This window comes from Mauremys reevesii, linkage group 9, assembly GCF_016161935.1.
Source record: "Mauremys reevesii isolate NIE-2019 linkage group 9, ASM1616193v1, whole genome shotgun sequence".
In the NCBI taxonomy this organism is placed as follows: domain Eukaryota; kingdom Metazoa; phylum Chordata; order Testudines; family Geoemydidae; genus Mauremys; species Mauremys reevesii.
Window position 1 is genome coordinate 71,233,414 of NC_052631.1, and position 15,059 is coordinate 71,248,472.

The 15,059-nt window shown below is 43.7% G+C and overlaps 1 protein-coding gene across 15 annotated transcripts in view; it reads right to left on the bottom strand.

Annotated features, from left to right (window-relative positions):
• Positions 1–15,059, bottom strand: part of PCDH11X (protocadherin 11 X-linked) — a 1,093,295-nt gene that overhangs the window by 1,058,929 nt on the left and 19,307 nt on the right. For 11 of the 15 annotated variants that reach the window (XR_005584516.1, XM_039487736.1, XM_039487729.1 and 8 more), the window contains exons 1-2: positions 4,458–4,596; positions 2,107–2,794 (exon numbers count right to left, since the gene is read on the bottom strand). The gene's annotated coding sequence lies outside the window, so the exon portion shown is untranslated. Of the gene's footprint in view, positions 1–2,106; positions 2,795–3,892; positions 4,158–4,457; positions 4,597–4,709; positions 4,910–15,059 lie in introns of those variants that run through there. The other 4 variants (XM_039487731.1, XM_039487732.1, XM_039487730.1 and 1 more) reach the window with 4 other exon arrangements.

Genomic DNA, 15,059 nt, shown 5'->3' on the forward strand with positions numbered 1-15,059 from the left:
GGATATAGACAGTCCAAATTGAACATGGCTTGCAATTTACATATATCTTTTCCAAGTCTTCTTAAAAAGAAATAATCTTTTGCCTATTGAGCTAGCCCCTAGCTCTCCAGAGTTTATCCATTAATATTCTAAACCCATCTTTTACAGTTCACACATACACAAAAATTGTCTCACTTTGGCCAAGATGAAATGCTTAAGTGGAAGTCATTGTGCTTATGCAGATTTTCTCTACTGTATTTAAAATCAGCATATTCCTCTCTTACACCTTTCTTTATCTTATGCAAAATTTACAGTTTTGGAGTCACTCAAGTGTGGCGCCATTACCCAGTCTTATGTACACATTTCATATAAGAAAACAAATTACTTCTGACAACCTGAGATATTTTTGCTTTGTTTTATTCAGTCTGTTTACATTTAATCCATCCCTTTCCTTGGCAATGGTACAGAAGTACTGGTGAGTATTTTATAGGACGCGTCTCTGCTGTTTACTTGAGGATTCTACTTAGATGCTTGCAGATGGTACTCTTGCAATTCATATGGCTACAAACCAGTCTTATTGGTGAAAGTAGCTGTCAGAATGTTAATACATAAATGAATATCTCCTCCCCACAAAACCATCAGCCCCTTTTTTAAAAACTATTTTCCTATATAATCTTTCAGATAATCTCTACTTTCATTCCTTCATTGCTAACAAGAAAAAAGTTAAGATTTATCTTTTACTTATTATTGATGTTTTCTCTGGATACGCCTTTTGCTTTTAATGAGACTTACATGGGCGCAGCTCTTCATTCTTTACAACTTAGAATGCAATAAAAAAATAATAAAGTATCTTAGAATAACCTGATATTCTCCACTGAGAAATTATGCTCAGTTCTAGTTGGGTTCAACAGACTCCTGCACCTTGAACATCTCCTCACTTCTGCCAACTGAAGTAAACATCAGCATTTCATAAAATTATTGCTCCATACTTCCTTCAATACATCCTCTCTCACACTCAGATGTGGGCTCATACTATCTTAGTCAATTCCTCTCTACGTTTAGAGTCTCTTCAGTGCCCCAGAAGGGCTACTGGTCCCTACATTTTCTCTTCATGTATCTTAGAGCTACTTCTTACAGGCTGCTATGCCAAGCTTGCAAAAGGAAAAGGAGAGAAATCCTCTGCTTTCCAGATCACCTACAACACTTGTGTGCTTGCAACCAGCAGGCTGTAAGGTTTGTGCCTTCAATTTCTATCTTGCAAAAGCCATAAACAAACCTTCCTTCCTCACTCCTCCCCAAAAGAGAGGTAATACACTATCTTAGCCTTCCTATCAATGGTTTTTGCTACTGAGTCCAAGTGCTCCTTGGACAGTGGAGTCAACACCAGCACATCAGTGCAATGACTGGATTTCCTCTCCCATGGGTTTCAAATCATGTCCAGAGCCTGAACAAATTAAAATATATTTCAGTTTGATCTCATTTTTATCCCATTCCAATACTCCAAATGCATAGCAACTTTAAGCTCCTCATCGCCATCCCTCCACAGTTCAAGGAAATCCTTCAATCAAAGAACTTCATTTACAATCCAGCACAGTTTTTGCCCTCCCCTTTCCCAACAACAGCTAGGCATTTTGATGCAATCCCCATTAAGTGCAATCTCCATTACAGGATTACGATTGCATCAATAAAATGCTCCATATGTTTTTCTTCTTTCGCCTCTCTCCCTCTCTCATAGGTATTATGTACTATGTCTGCAAACAATCACCAAATCAAACCGGATGGTTGAAGGCACTGGGGAAGGGGGTGCACATTCAAGAAAATGTTAAGTGAAACCTGAGCAAACTGTGCCTCGCAGACTCAGTCTGTAGGAACCCCTCATGCCTGAACAGTACAAGTTAGCTCAGCGTTCTTGCAATAATGCAGATCATAAATGTGACACATTAAAAAGCTTTAAAATGTATCTTTTGCAAGTACTCAGGAACTCCATGTACTCTTCACCAAAGGCGACTCACATTTTACTTAGCCAGTTCTAGCCTAATAATCCCAGTCTGGATGAACTGCTGGTAGTATGCTGTGAGGGGGATGCCTGATGAAAAATACAAAATGCTAATCAACCCCCCGCCTTACCTTTAATTCCTTGCCTTCTCTGCAAAAGATGTCAATCTACATTGGCTCCTCAGCACATCAACAAGGCGTCTAGAGTAAGGAAGGCTGCCCCATCGCATAGAAGTTAGACCAGTTTACACCAGCAAATCCTTGATCCAAAATACAAGATGCTTTTTTCCATGCAGGCTAGAGCAAAAGCTGCATGAACGATTTCCACAGAGGGAACACAATTGTGGAAGAAAAAGGTAGCCTAACTTTTAGCTAAGTCTTGGTTTGGGATTGGTTTTATGTTTTTACAGCTGTAAAAGGCAAATGTAATTCCACATTAAAAGAACCACATTAATATCAGTCCGCCACGCTGATGCCGGTAAAGCTAAGTTGTGCTGTCAGACTTTTAACTAAATCCCCGTTTGCAAGAGCAGTCCAGCAAATCTCTCTCTTTAAGAACAAAACAGAAGAGGAATGTTAGGTCTATTTGAGAGAAAGATGATAGAAGATCCTTGTCTGCCTCCTCTTTGGTATAGACTGGAAATTCTGCACAGGAGCTGTCCGGTCCGGATCGCCCCTGCAGGCGCAGAGGCTGTGGGTGTTGGAGAGAAGCAGCATCCGGAGAGCTCCGGGTGCTAAAGCATCGGATGGCTCAGCTCTGCTGCCGCCGTCTGAACTCCGCTTCCCAGTGCTGCCAGCAAGTCCTCCCCGGCTGACATCACTGCAAAAAAGGAGGGGCACAAATGGAAAATGCAAATCGGGGAGCTGAGAGGATTTTTTTTCCTCTTAAAGGTGCCCTGGCTCTTTCTGTCTCTGAATCCCCCGAAAGCAACAGCTGTGGCGCGGCCGCGTCTGCTCCCTGCCAAGGCTGCTCTCTGGGGGCAGAACCGCTCATCAGTCACCGGTTGGCTCCTCCCGTCCCAGGGACCCCCAAACCCGGGACCCAGTCCGACCCGGGAATAGGGGAGGTGGGAGACACAGGGCTTGCCTTGCCGCGCCCCCGTAGTCTCCCCCGGCCGCCACGTGCTCAGGGTAACGAGTAGGTGACCAGCGGATTCACCCCCACCCCCGGCGTGTACCCCCGGCCAGTTCAGGGAACCTGCTCCCTCCAGCCGGCTCGGCCCCTGAAGCGGAGTGCGGGCGGGTGTCACCGCCTGCTGCCTGGCCCCGACCTTACGTTCTACCGCTGGGCTCCTCACGGCCCGCTCCCTATTCCCCCCCCTCACTGCCCCCAAACCTTACTGTCCCCCCACCTCCTCATTGCCCCCAAACCTGACTGTCCCCCATCTCCTCACTGCCCCCAAACCTGACTGTCCCCCCGATTCCTCACTGCCCTCAAACTTTACTGTCCCCCCCTCCTCACTGCCCCCAAACCTGACTGTCCCCCACCTCCTCACTGCCCTCAAACTTTACTGTCCCCCCCTCCTCACTGCCCCCAAACCTTACTGTCCCCCCTCCTTACTGCCCTCAAACCTGACTGTCCCCCCCGATTCCTCACTGTCCCCACCTCCTCATTGCCCCCAAACCTGACTGTCCTCCACCTCCTCAATGTTCCCCATCTCCTCACTGCCCCCAAACCTTACTGTCCCCTCAGCTCCTTACTGCCCCCAAACCTTACTGCCCCCCGGGCTCCTTGCTCCCCTCGGGGCTCCCCACTGCGCCCAACCCCCCTCCTGGGCTCCTTATTGCCTCGAACTCCCACAGGGCTCCTGACTGCCCCCCCGGCTCCTGACTGCCCCCCCGGCTCCTGACTGCCCCCCTCGGGGCTCCCCACTGCGCCCAACCCCGCTTGCTTGCCTCCAAGTCTTACTGCCCCCACCTCCGCAGGCTCACTGCCGTCCCACCACGCCGCCCCCGCTCAGCCCCGTCCTTTCCCCCCTTCACACCAGTGAGGGGAAGGAGAGTAGCCCGCGCTACAGCCGGGGGAGGCAGGGCGGCTCGGGGGTCCGGCTGCCAGGGGAGCTCGGCTTAACCCGGAGCTGGCCCTCGGGAAGCAGGAGCTCCTCGTCCGCCGCCGCCGCTTCCCCTCGCAGCGCGGCGGGCGGCGCGGCTGGTTTGGTTTCCACCGCCGAGGGGCGCGGGGCGCTGGTCCGGGCTCCAGTCGAGCCAGGGAAGCGCCGCCTCCCCGGATCAGCGCCGAGGGGAGCTGGGCACGGGCCCCCGGGCTGCGCCTCGGCAGCATGGCTGACACTGCCCCGCCGGCGTCCTGCCCCGGGCTCCCCGCCTGGCCGAACGCAGCGCCGCGGACAGCCCGGAGACCAGCCTGCGGGCGGGCAGAGCCGCCGCGCCGGGGGCAGGCAGCACTGGCCCAGCGGCCCCTTTTTGCACATGGCGCCAACGAGGGCTCTCGGGACCGGCCGCGGCTTCCATGCAGAGCAGCCCACCTCCCCGGGGCCTGCAGCGGCTGCCCGTGCACTCGGCTGCGGGAGGCGCGCTGCCTGCGTGTCCTGCACGTTCCACCGCAGAAGACCTGTGCATGTATCACTACTATTGAGTGAAGGGCTTCTCCCCTCCCGTGGCAGCCTTCAGCGCTCACGAGAGCTGGTTCGGCTCCCTGACTAATTGAATTAAACTTGGCTGCCTCTGCTCTCCAGCATCGCCGGACTGGGGTATAGGTTTACACCGTAATAGTTCACCTTTACAATTTGCCGGGCTGCCTCAGAGTTATGCTCGCAAGTAGGACGGAGTGTGACAGCAGCGTGCACTCTCTGTCTCGCTTTCATAGCAATGTGCAGCCTGATTTTGCTGTCGCACAAGTCAGGCGTTTACTGCTGAAGTCAGTGGAGTTACATTGGGCTGCAAGATCAGAATCAGGCTTTAGTTCACAGAGCTGGGGTTTCTGTTCTCTTCACTTGCCCATCAGCCCTCACAAACTGGAGTTTCCCTTCTAAGAAAGAGGAGAGGATGGAATTCTTCCTGCTCCAATGTAGCAATTTACAGCATGTTATTCAAACCTTTATCCATATTTTTTTAGAAATGGTAAGAATGATTAATTAATCTGTCATATGAGACAAGTTTTGTCTTTGAAACTTCTCTTGTAATGGGTAATTGGAGTAAAACTCTACAATATGAAGTGAAAGTCAAACCAAAACACTGTCACTTTGTCACTGCCCATCGTACCAGAGATTTAACAAAATAATCTCTATGTACAGTTAGCCATTTTGCCAGGGATTACTGAGAAAATGAACTATAGCTAATAGATCATATATAAAACATATAGTGTTTATTTTAATAATTTGAGTATCTTGAATCATTTGCTGGATTTTTCAAGATGCCTGAAGTGTACGATTATCACTGAACAAAGTAATTATTAATAAATACTTCAGTATTTTCTCTGAAGTTTGCTAACTGGGGGAGAAGATAGATTTAAACTCTTTAATGATTAACAAGAAAAGAGATTCCACTCAGTCCGTGGTAGACAAGAAAAAATCTGCATGAAACGTAACTTATTTTAAAATGAACAACAGAAAAATCTATGTAAAAGCCTTTTGCTTTTTCCTTTACTGTATAGCAAGATGGTTGTAGTATTTCAGTAACAGCAAAATATAATGTTAACATTCCATTTCACTTATAAAACAAACAGGATAGAGTCACTGTTCTAAGGATGCCAAAAAAGAGGGCATCTTGTTCAGACATCAGATCACTTAATGAACTCTGCCCATTTTCACATTAAATCATTACATTTGTATACATTTAGTAAGACCTTTAATATGCATCTGAGATAAGAATGTAGAGTGATAAAGTATACTATCTTATATTACAAATGTGATTTGATCCCTTTTTCTGGGTTGAATCACGTGCTATTTTATTCACCTAAACTCATCAAATGTCAGGTGTTTTCATCATACATAGCCATACTTCACAGGTGGAATGCTCCATAGCATCCCTTTTCCAGGCCAAACATGGTATTGCAGGTGCTCCTTGCTTCAGTCCACTGGTTGTGAGCTTGGTATCAGTCTATACACAGCTCAATAAAAATAACAGACTTTGGAAGTCTGCCTCCTTAAGCACATAAACAAAACTTCCAGTCGTATTCCTGTGTGCAGTGCTTGGGCTCCGGGCTATCAGTGAGGAGCTCCACTCTATCACTCTCAACCTCCACTGCCCTGAGAAGAAGCAGGTGAGTGGTCGTAACAGGTCTGCTGGCTCTTAATTGGAATTTCCTCCTGGCCTTTCTAGGCCTCTTGAGGACTATCTTGCAGGTAACCCATTCTGAGCTGGTTTTCCTTGAATAGGAAGTGCCACGGCATCAATGCCTCCAGCAGGGGGCAAAGAAGGCCGGATAGACCCCATCACACATATCATAGCCCATGAATTGGGTGAAATAAGTGAAAATTTCCTTTATGCATCTGGTGTCCACTGATTTTTATTTTTTGGGGGGAGGGGAGGGAGTAGTGACACATACTGTACATGATATATACGCAGCCAGTTTTGTAAAAAGTAAACACTAAGTTGAGACAGAGTCTGCCTCCCAATGGGAGAGTACAAAGGGAGGATGGTGAATACAAGTCAATTATATCTTTTTAGCAATTTTTCTGAAGGATAAATCTGAAGGAAAACTAGTTTAAACAAAATAACAGAAAAAGGGCAAAAACCAAAGATATAGAAGAAGAAAGGGAACAAGGTAGAGACTTTTGATCCAGGTAATGCTTGCAATACATATTAAGCCTGTTTTTCAACCCAGTTTTATTCAGCTTGACTGCAACGGTTCTTATACATTTACCAAGTTTCTGAACTTAATGTTTTAAATCAGGGACCCCCAATACTAAATTTATGTACGCTAAAACCTAAGAGACTTATTCTATTGTTTATAAGAACAAAAACCAACCAACCAAAAGAAAACAACCCTTATTTATCCAGAATTTTTAGTTTCTTTGTATTGAGCAGCTGCTATTACAAACTCAATTATAAAGGAATTTGGGCACATCTTTGATCCCACTGATTAGGTTCCCCCTCCCATTGCCTTAGGTAAGATTAAAATGTAAAGACTATTGCATGGATCCATTCTTACAGTCCTTCAGCTTTACTCATGAAAATAGAAATGGCAGAGGAAGGGAGTTTTTCCTGAGTGAAGTCTGCAGAATATGGTCCTACAGTGAGATATAGAGGATCATATTGTAGTTGGCCCTGTATGAGCACTTAAGGTAGAGGCATCCTTTCCCTATCCTTGTAGGCCTTGCATGCACGCACACAGAGAAAATCTAGTAGAAGGATGCTAAACATTTCAGAGAGGATGGTGAAAGAGCAGCTGATAGCCATGGCCCAACCCCACCTCCACACTGAGCTATTGTGACTGCATGCTGCTCCATATGTTAAAGGATGGAATGATAGTTGCCACTGTGTATACTCACAGAGATGTTGGCCTGCTTCAAGATGCAGGAACTGTTGGCAGGCATTTAGGGTGCAAAAAAGCCCTAAGTGTTTAAGGACAGGAATTAATTCGTCGGTAATAACCCACTGTTGGATTTGGAGTATATTTTTACTCCAACAACAAAACAAAAACAAAAAAATGTTTCAAGTAGTTGAGTTAGGTAACTGACAACCATGTAATTACCTTTCACTTCATTTACAAAACCGAAGCACTTAAAGCAAGGAAATGAATAGTTAAAGACACCACAAATATTGTACTGTCCATGTAACACATGCGTTATTCTTCTCAAGAAGAAATATATTTCAGCATGTCAGAAGGTGGTATTGTTACCCTGAGCCAAACTAAGGCTTCACCTGGAATTGTTTTTTTAGTTTATGCACGTCTCATTAGACCTACAAAAACTACTCACATGTGTAAAGAGGCAGGATCAGGGCCAAAGTCTTTGCAGACTGTGTAGGACCAATGTCATCCCATTCTGGGGCTTGCATTTATTAACATAGAAACTAGCCAAAAAAATAGCAAAATCCAACCCAAGACTTCTCACTCAGTCTTGTCCATTCCTAGTGTTTATGTTTTGTTTGTCCTAGATCCACAGCCCAGCCCATCTTGCTTGGATCCAGGATGAAGACAATGAGCCACATCTACCACAGTGAGTCAGTAGGAATCTCTGGATTTTTCAGAAGGGTTTCAACACCTGGTAACTGGGTGGGTCAACAGAACTATCCTGTCATGCTGCTACCCAACAACTTTAACTGTGATCCAATATTGCAATGTAATTTTTATTATCTTGATTTCTGCATCCAAATGTTGTCTTTTAAGGGCTACTAGTAAGTGGGGAATATTAGTCAATGCATTTTTCAATGGACAGTCGAAGTTATTGCTGTCTCTTAATAATGTATGTAGGTTAATGGAAAGTGTCTAACATTGTACCGTATGTAATAATTACGTGTTATGTGGATGCTTGCATTTGAAGCAGATTGTGTGTCATGCATATGTATGTGTTATATTTCTTTTCCAGACTGGTTTGTGTTGTGTTTATAGAGATTACTGCTAAAAGGTCAGCATTTACTGTGGGTCACAGTTAAGGTTTAAATAAATGAGATGACAAGATGAATATGGATAAAGGCATACAGGGAGCTGGCAAAACTAAAAATCGCTGGAGACCAACACTTTTATTCCCCTACTGTCTTCAAAATTGTTGTGAAAATAATCTGATTGTCATGCTGTCTGGACTGGTTCACGACCAGGAGTGCCAGCTCAGGCCAAAGTGTCACAAAGCAGGGCAGAGACTCCAAACTGGTTGTGTGTTCTATAATTAGATTTCTCCAACCCAGTAATGAGTGTGAACTCCTAAGGCACTGTTAACAACCTTACCACGGTGTCACAGAAAGTCCCCGTGGGCACTCCAATCTATCTTGCCACCCAGGCAAGCTGGACTTAGGTATACCAAAGATCACAAAATATTCAAGTTGCTCCCAGTCCCAAGAGACCAGCCACTTACCCCAGGTCAATTTGTACTTTAGATCTCTGACCAAAACCAACACTTTGTAGCCAGTCCTGTAATAAACTGACTAAAGATTTATTAACTAGAAAAAAGAAATGAGAGAGTTATTACAAGATTAAAGCAAGCAAACTTATATCCCCAAAGAGTTACAGTATAGTTTTAAAAGGTGCCAGCATTGTAGTAATCTATCAGCACTGAATGTCTTTTAGGGCTAACCTAGGTTGACCCTGGGGATCTCTGCTTCTGTTTTGTAGGTCTGGCTCTGTCAGAGTCCAAACAACAAAAGAAAGATGAAAAAAACCCTCATCAGCTATCTTTTTTCCTTCTTCCAGAATTCAACCTAGTGAAATGAGCCCTTTTGCATGTAGTCTCTTCATGGACGTAAGGGCAATTAACAGAGTCTTTGTTTTGTGATGTCTTACAGTGGCCCATTTAGTTTTGATAGCCTTCTTGATGAGCAGGTTCACAATTTCAGAACAAACATTTTTTAGAATTATAAAGCAAAATGGTAACTATTACCTTATAGCATGTGATAATTATATTATGAGATTAATGCATGCAGCAACTTAAAAGCACTAAACATGTTATAAATTCAATGCCCATCTTAACTATACTAACACACAGGTGAAGCAGACTCATTTCCAGCAATGAATTTGCCAGTGCTTTGCTGTGGCCTAAAGCCTTGGCAAGAGCTGGCACCTGGTTTGACAGGGTCACACTATCAACAGAAATGCACTGTCTGTAAGCAAAAGTTCACCCCAGTATCTTTGTATGGGCCCACAAAGCACACTGGGTATAAGCAATGCATCACTCGGATGTCTTTGCTTCAGTCATTGAAATAATAAATAATAATAATAATAATAATGTTGTAGACTATTATCTGAGTGAGATTGTAACTCGCCTTGTGTGTCTGTGCAAGGGAATAAGGGAACATGAGTTGCTCCTTTACTCCCCCTGTGCTCGCTACCAGTGTGTATAAAGCTATGGGGTGGATGGAGAGAGGAGCCTCTCTTGGGCTGATATTCTCTTCTCATGCAGTGGGCATGGAAGGAGAGATGGTCTGTACCAGTTTTAAGGCTAGCACAGATTACTTTTCCCCTCAGAGCAGAAAGTGGAGAAACAAGGACCAGACTTCAATTAACACATAATCTGCTTCCTAGTCTGCCCCTTTGAATGGTTGAACAAATTTCCTTCCCTTTTTGCAAAAATATTATTCCTTGCATCCAAAATAACACCAGCATTTTTTTAGGCCCAATGACAATCGTGTGTGCTTCAATTTCTTTTACTAAAAATATTGAGTGGCATTCTATAAGAGTACAGAAAGATGTATAAAGCTAATGTTCTAAAATTACAGCAGGAAGATGTGAAGGAACCCTTATAGATCATGTGTCTGATCTTACCTTCTCTGAAGTCAGCAGCAAAACTGTGAAGGTACTCTCTGAGACGTTAAGATGCAAAGCAATGTTGCATTATCTAGCTTTCTGGTGCTTAAAGTTCTTTAACTGTCATCAACGTGTGAAAACATTTGATCAGTTAGCCAATTCAGCTGATTTATGGCATGGTCAAAACAAATGGTTAGCCCTAGTGTACAATTCTGTATTTACCAAAGAAAGGAGACATTCTGCTGGCTTCATCATGGGTCTGGAAGCCAGGAACTTCTGAGTTCTGATCCCAGCTTTGAAAATGATTTAAATTGTTGGTTCTGGGCCAGTCACTTAACTTCTCTACCTCACTTTCCTCAGTACAGGAAAATAGGTTCATAAAGGTACTTCAACCTATAACCTGGATTTAGTCACCTAAGTCCCAGTTTTGGGCTTCACTGTGATTCACAAAATCTCCGCTGAACTCAGTAGGCACCTAAACTTGGCACCTAAATTTTCAGGGTAAAAGTTCCCTAGGCACCTACATTTCTGCTTCTGAGCACATGCACTGGTTCCTTACTCTAAATGTCTGGATGCCTGTCTTTTGCCTAAGACCTAGAGCGATTCCAAAACCAGGGGAAAATAGACATTTACAAGCACACTGGCTGGGGTCCCGGCCACTGCCCCCGCTTAGCCCGCTGCTGGCCTGGGTGAATGGAGCCCCAGACCGGCAGCGGGCTGAGCGGGGCAAGCGGCCGGAATCAGGACTGGCAGCCGTAAGTAGTACACCATAAGTAGCATATTCCTATGGGGAGAAATTTAATAAACTACACCCAGATAGGGAAGGCTGTGAGTCCCCAATCAGCCCATCCCCTATCAGCCCCCTCCCTCTTCCCGCCCCCTGACTGCCCCCCTCATAACCCCTGACCCATCCAAACCCCCCTGCTCCTTGTCTCCTGACCACCCTCTCCAGGGACCCCCGCGCCCTGACTGCCCTCCTCAGAACGCCCCACCCATCCACCCCCCCACTTCTTGTCCCCTGACCCACCGCCTCCTGGGACCCCCCCCACCCCCAGACTGGCTTCTCAGAACCCCGCACCTATCAACCCCCCACACTCCTTGTCCCCTGACCACTCCCTCCCAGGACCCCCCGCTCCCTGACCGCCCCCTCAGAACTACCCACCCATCCAACCCCCCACTCCTTGTCTCCTGACGTCACCCCCTCCCAGGACCTCCTACCCCATCTGCCCCCCCCGGGACCCCACCCCTCCATCCAACCCCCCTTTCTCCCTGTCCCCTGACTGTCCCAACCTCTATCCACACCCCTGACAGGCCCCCCCGGGACTCCCACGCCTATCCAACCACCCCTATTCCCTGTCCCCTTACCATGCCCCTCAGAGCATCAGGACTGGCAGCCCTAAGTAGTACACCGTAAGTAGCACATTTCTATGGGGAGCAATTTAATACACTACATCTGGCCCCGCTCAGCCCACTGACGGTCTGGAGTTCTCAAAATATGTTCTCTCCCCCCTTATCAAAAATTACACTACAATTAGCTTAAAAACTTGAAAAATTAAAAACTTGGGTTGTATATTACAGTAATTGTTTAAAAAATGTATAATGTTAATAAATACATAGGTTTGATGAAACAAAGTAGTTGTACTTATGTGCCTGTGCTTAATTTGTGTTTTCGATTATTTACCTTATAAAAAAACCTCACATGTCTCACACCCCCAGAAAGGGCATCTCGTGCACCCCAGGTTAAGAACCACTGTACTAAACTGATAAGATCTGCATTTTAATTTAATTTTAAATGAAGCCTCTTAAACATTTTTAAAACCTTGTTTACTTTACATACAACAATAGTTTAGTTATATATTATAGACTTGTAGAAAGAGACCTTCTAAAAATGTTAAAATGTATTACTGGCACACAAAACCTTAAATTAGAGTGAATAAATGAAGACTCGGCACGGCACACCACTTCTGAAAGGTTGCTGATCTAGCCAATAGTGACTACCTTATTGGTGAATCGTAAAAATTAACTATTTAGTGGACCACATCCTATTTTCCACTTTCACTACACTCCCACTGATTTTCAAGGATGTTTGTAATTAAGGGCGATCAGGATTGGGCCAAACTTGTACAGTGCTTTGTACATGGAGGCCCAAATTCTTCCCTTGGTTACACTTGTGCGACCTCAGACTCCAATAACGTTGCAAAATGTCACAGAGGGGAATTTAGTGCAGATATTGCTAAGTATTATTGTGTAAGTGGGGTATTAACTAGATAAATAGCACAGTCCACTGAGAGACATGTACAAGAGTACAACCACAAATTTAAAACGTTGTCTATTTCGATGAATATTCTTTGTTCCAAATGACTGTATGGTAGCTATTTCCTTTATTTCAACATCAAAGCTATGATACACTTTTTAATAACATTTATTGATAAAATGTAAGAAGTTTGGATTGTATTATTTTTAGTAATGTTGTGATGTCTAATTAAATAAGTTCAGGGGGTGAGACCATCAATGCTGCCAATTTGCCTCTAAGGCTAAAGCATGGAACGTATCACTAACAGGAAAATAAAATAAAAAAAAGGAGAATGTAACTTTATTAGCATGAAGTTGTCAAGTGACAGTGGTTTTTAAATGTCTCATGAATTATGTACAAAATCCCTTACTTTTCACAGTGAGTCTTTTGAGAGCTCATGTATGCATTTTTGAAAAGGCTACGATGTTTTTAGAGCGTGTTTGCAAGACAAGATGTAAGACAAATTCAGAGTGGTGGAGCTTAATTAATAGCACAAGCAGTGAAATTTGTGAGGCTGGTTCTCCCTTCAGTTACACCAATGTAGATCAGCAGTGATACTAACAAAGTGAATGGAGTTACAATGCAAAGCTGGATTAAGTGAGAGGAAAATCAGACTGAATCTTTAAAGTTAGGCAAGCAATTCAAGAATAGCTCCGAGACAGTAAACAATATTTTTCATCTACCCTTGCTAAAAGGTACTTGATGGGGAATGAAAAGCCACTCAAATTGTGCATTGAAATTAACTTTTAAATTTACCAAGTGCTGTACTACACTGATCTCTCCATCTTTAAAGATCTTTGGGGGTTAATGACTTGTAAAATAATAGCAATCCAAAAAAAACTTTGAAATATATTGTGTCTCTTTGCTATGCTTTACAGCACAGCTTGTGTATAAGCAGTCTAGATTTGCAAAAATGCTAGAATAAACAATACCTTTATCGTTATGTTAAATTAGCTTTTACTGGGAAGCAATACATTTCAGTTTGATGCACATTAACAAAATACAACTTAGTTTAGATTTCTGTACAAATATGAAATAAATGAAAGATATTTTAAGCAATAAAGTATCATCATCTGCTATTTTAATATATCTCTTCAGAGTTCATCATTTATAAACTGCTTGATATAAAAGAAAAATATTTAGGTAATTTTTCCATAACTCCTGCATATTTTGCTTAGACCTATGAAATTAATGTTTCCCACATAATGTCCTTTTAGTGACTAATTTAATCAACTTTTGCACATAAATATTATTCACAGTCACAGAACACCCACAATAAGTCTTCAAATATTGCTTGGTCCTACATAAATATTTTTCTTCTCCTACTATAGTTCAGCTCAAGTTGCACTCCTCTCAAGAGACATTTAACAAGTTATCTCATGGAGTCAGGACTGAGATGCCCAATTTATGACCAAGCATGGAGGAACAAGTTGTTTATTGTAGCGTGCAATATGCTGGCCAGTCATGCTCAGGTAATGGTTGTGAATAGAACAACTGCACACTATTTATTTTCACAATACAGTCAAATAGGGTGCTAATAAAGCACTCAGATATATATCCTGATAACTATTCACCTCACCTATGGACAGCCAGCCGGTTAGCTACTGTAAATCCTGACAGCCAATTAAGGGCCTTATTGAGAGAAGTGTGTTCCAAATTTAACACCTAGGCCATGTCTACACTAGCACACTCCTCTGAGTGACATACATTTTGCTGGCATAAGCGCTCTTCCGCCGACATAGCTACTGACACTCATTGAGATGGTTTTATTATGTTGACAGGAGAGCTCTCTCCTGTCAATATAAATGGCTACATGAACACTTTTACAGCGGCACAGCTGTATCGGTACAGTGTACTGCTGTAAGCTTATAAGTGTAGACATTAGGTTCAGCCTCTCAGATGAGCATTTGGGAAGTGAGCCATGATTCAGCTACTCACCTTATCAGTGGCAACAGAAATAAATGAATTAATATCTCAAATGAAAATAGAGATTAGGATATTGCAGAATAGGCTGTATACCATTATGAGGAAGTTTAATGAGGTCACAAGAAAGTACTGTCCAAGAGTGTTTAAAACTGTATAAATTTAGAAATTGTCATCATTGTCTAGTGAATGAGAGGAGGTGTGGCTTCTGATTACCTTTTGCTCCATCCTAGATTGCTGTGCTCCTGTCCAAACAATTGTAGCTGGTAGTTAAGGCTGCCCCAGAGTTTATGCTGCCAGACTGGGACTTGAAAGACCCAGATTCAATTCCTTGCCCCACTACCAGACTTCCTCTGTGCCTGTAAACAAGTCACTTAATCTCTGTGTGTCAGTTCCCAATATGTAAAAAATAGTACTTCCTTAGCCCACAGGAGCATTGTAAGATCATGAAGATACTGCGGTAACTGGGGCCATAAGTATCTAAGATAAATAACTTGTTTTTTAACTCTCTAG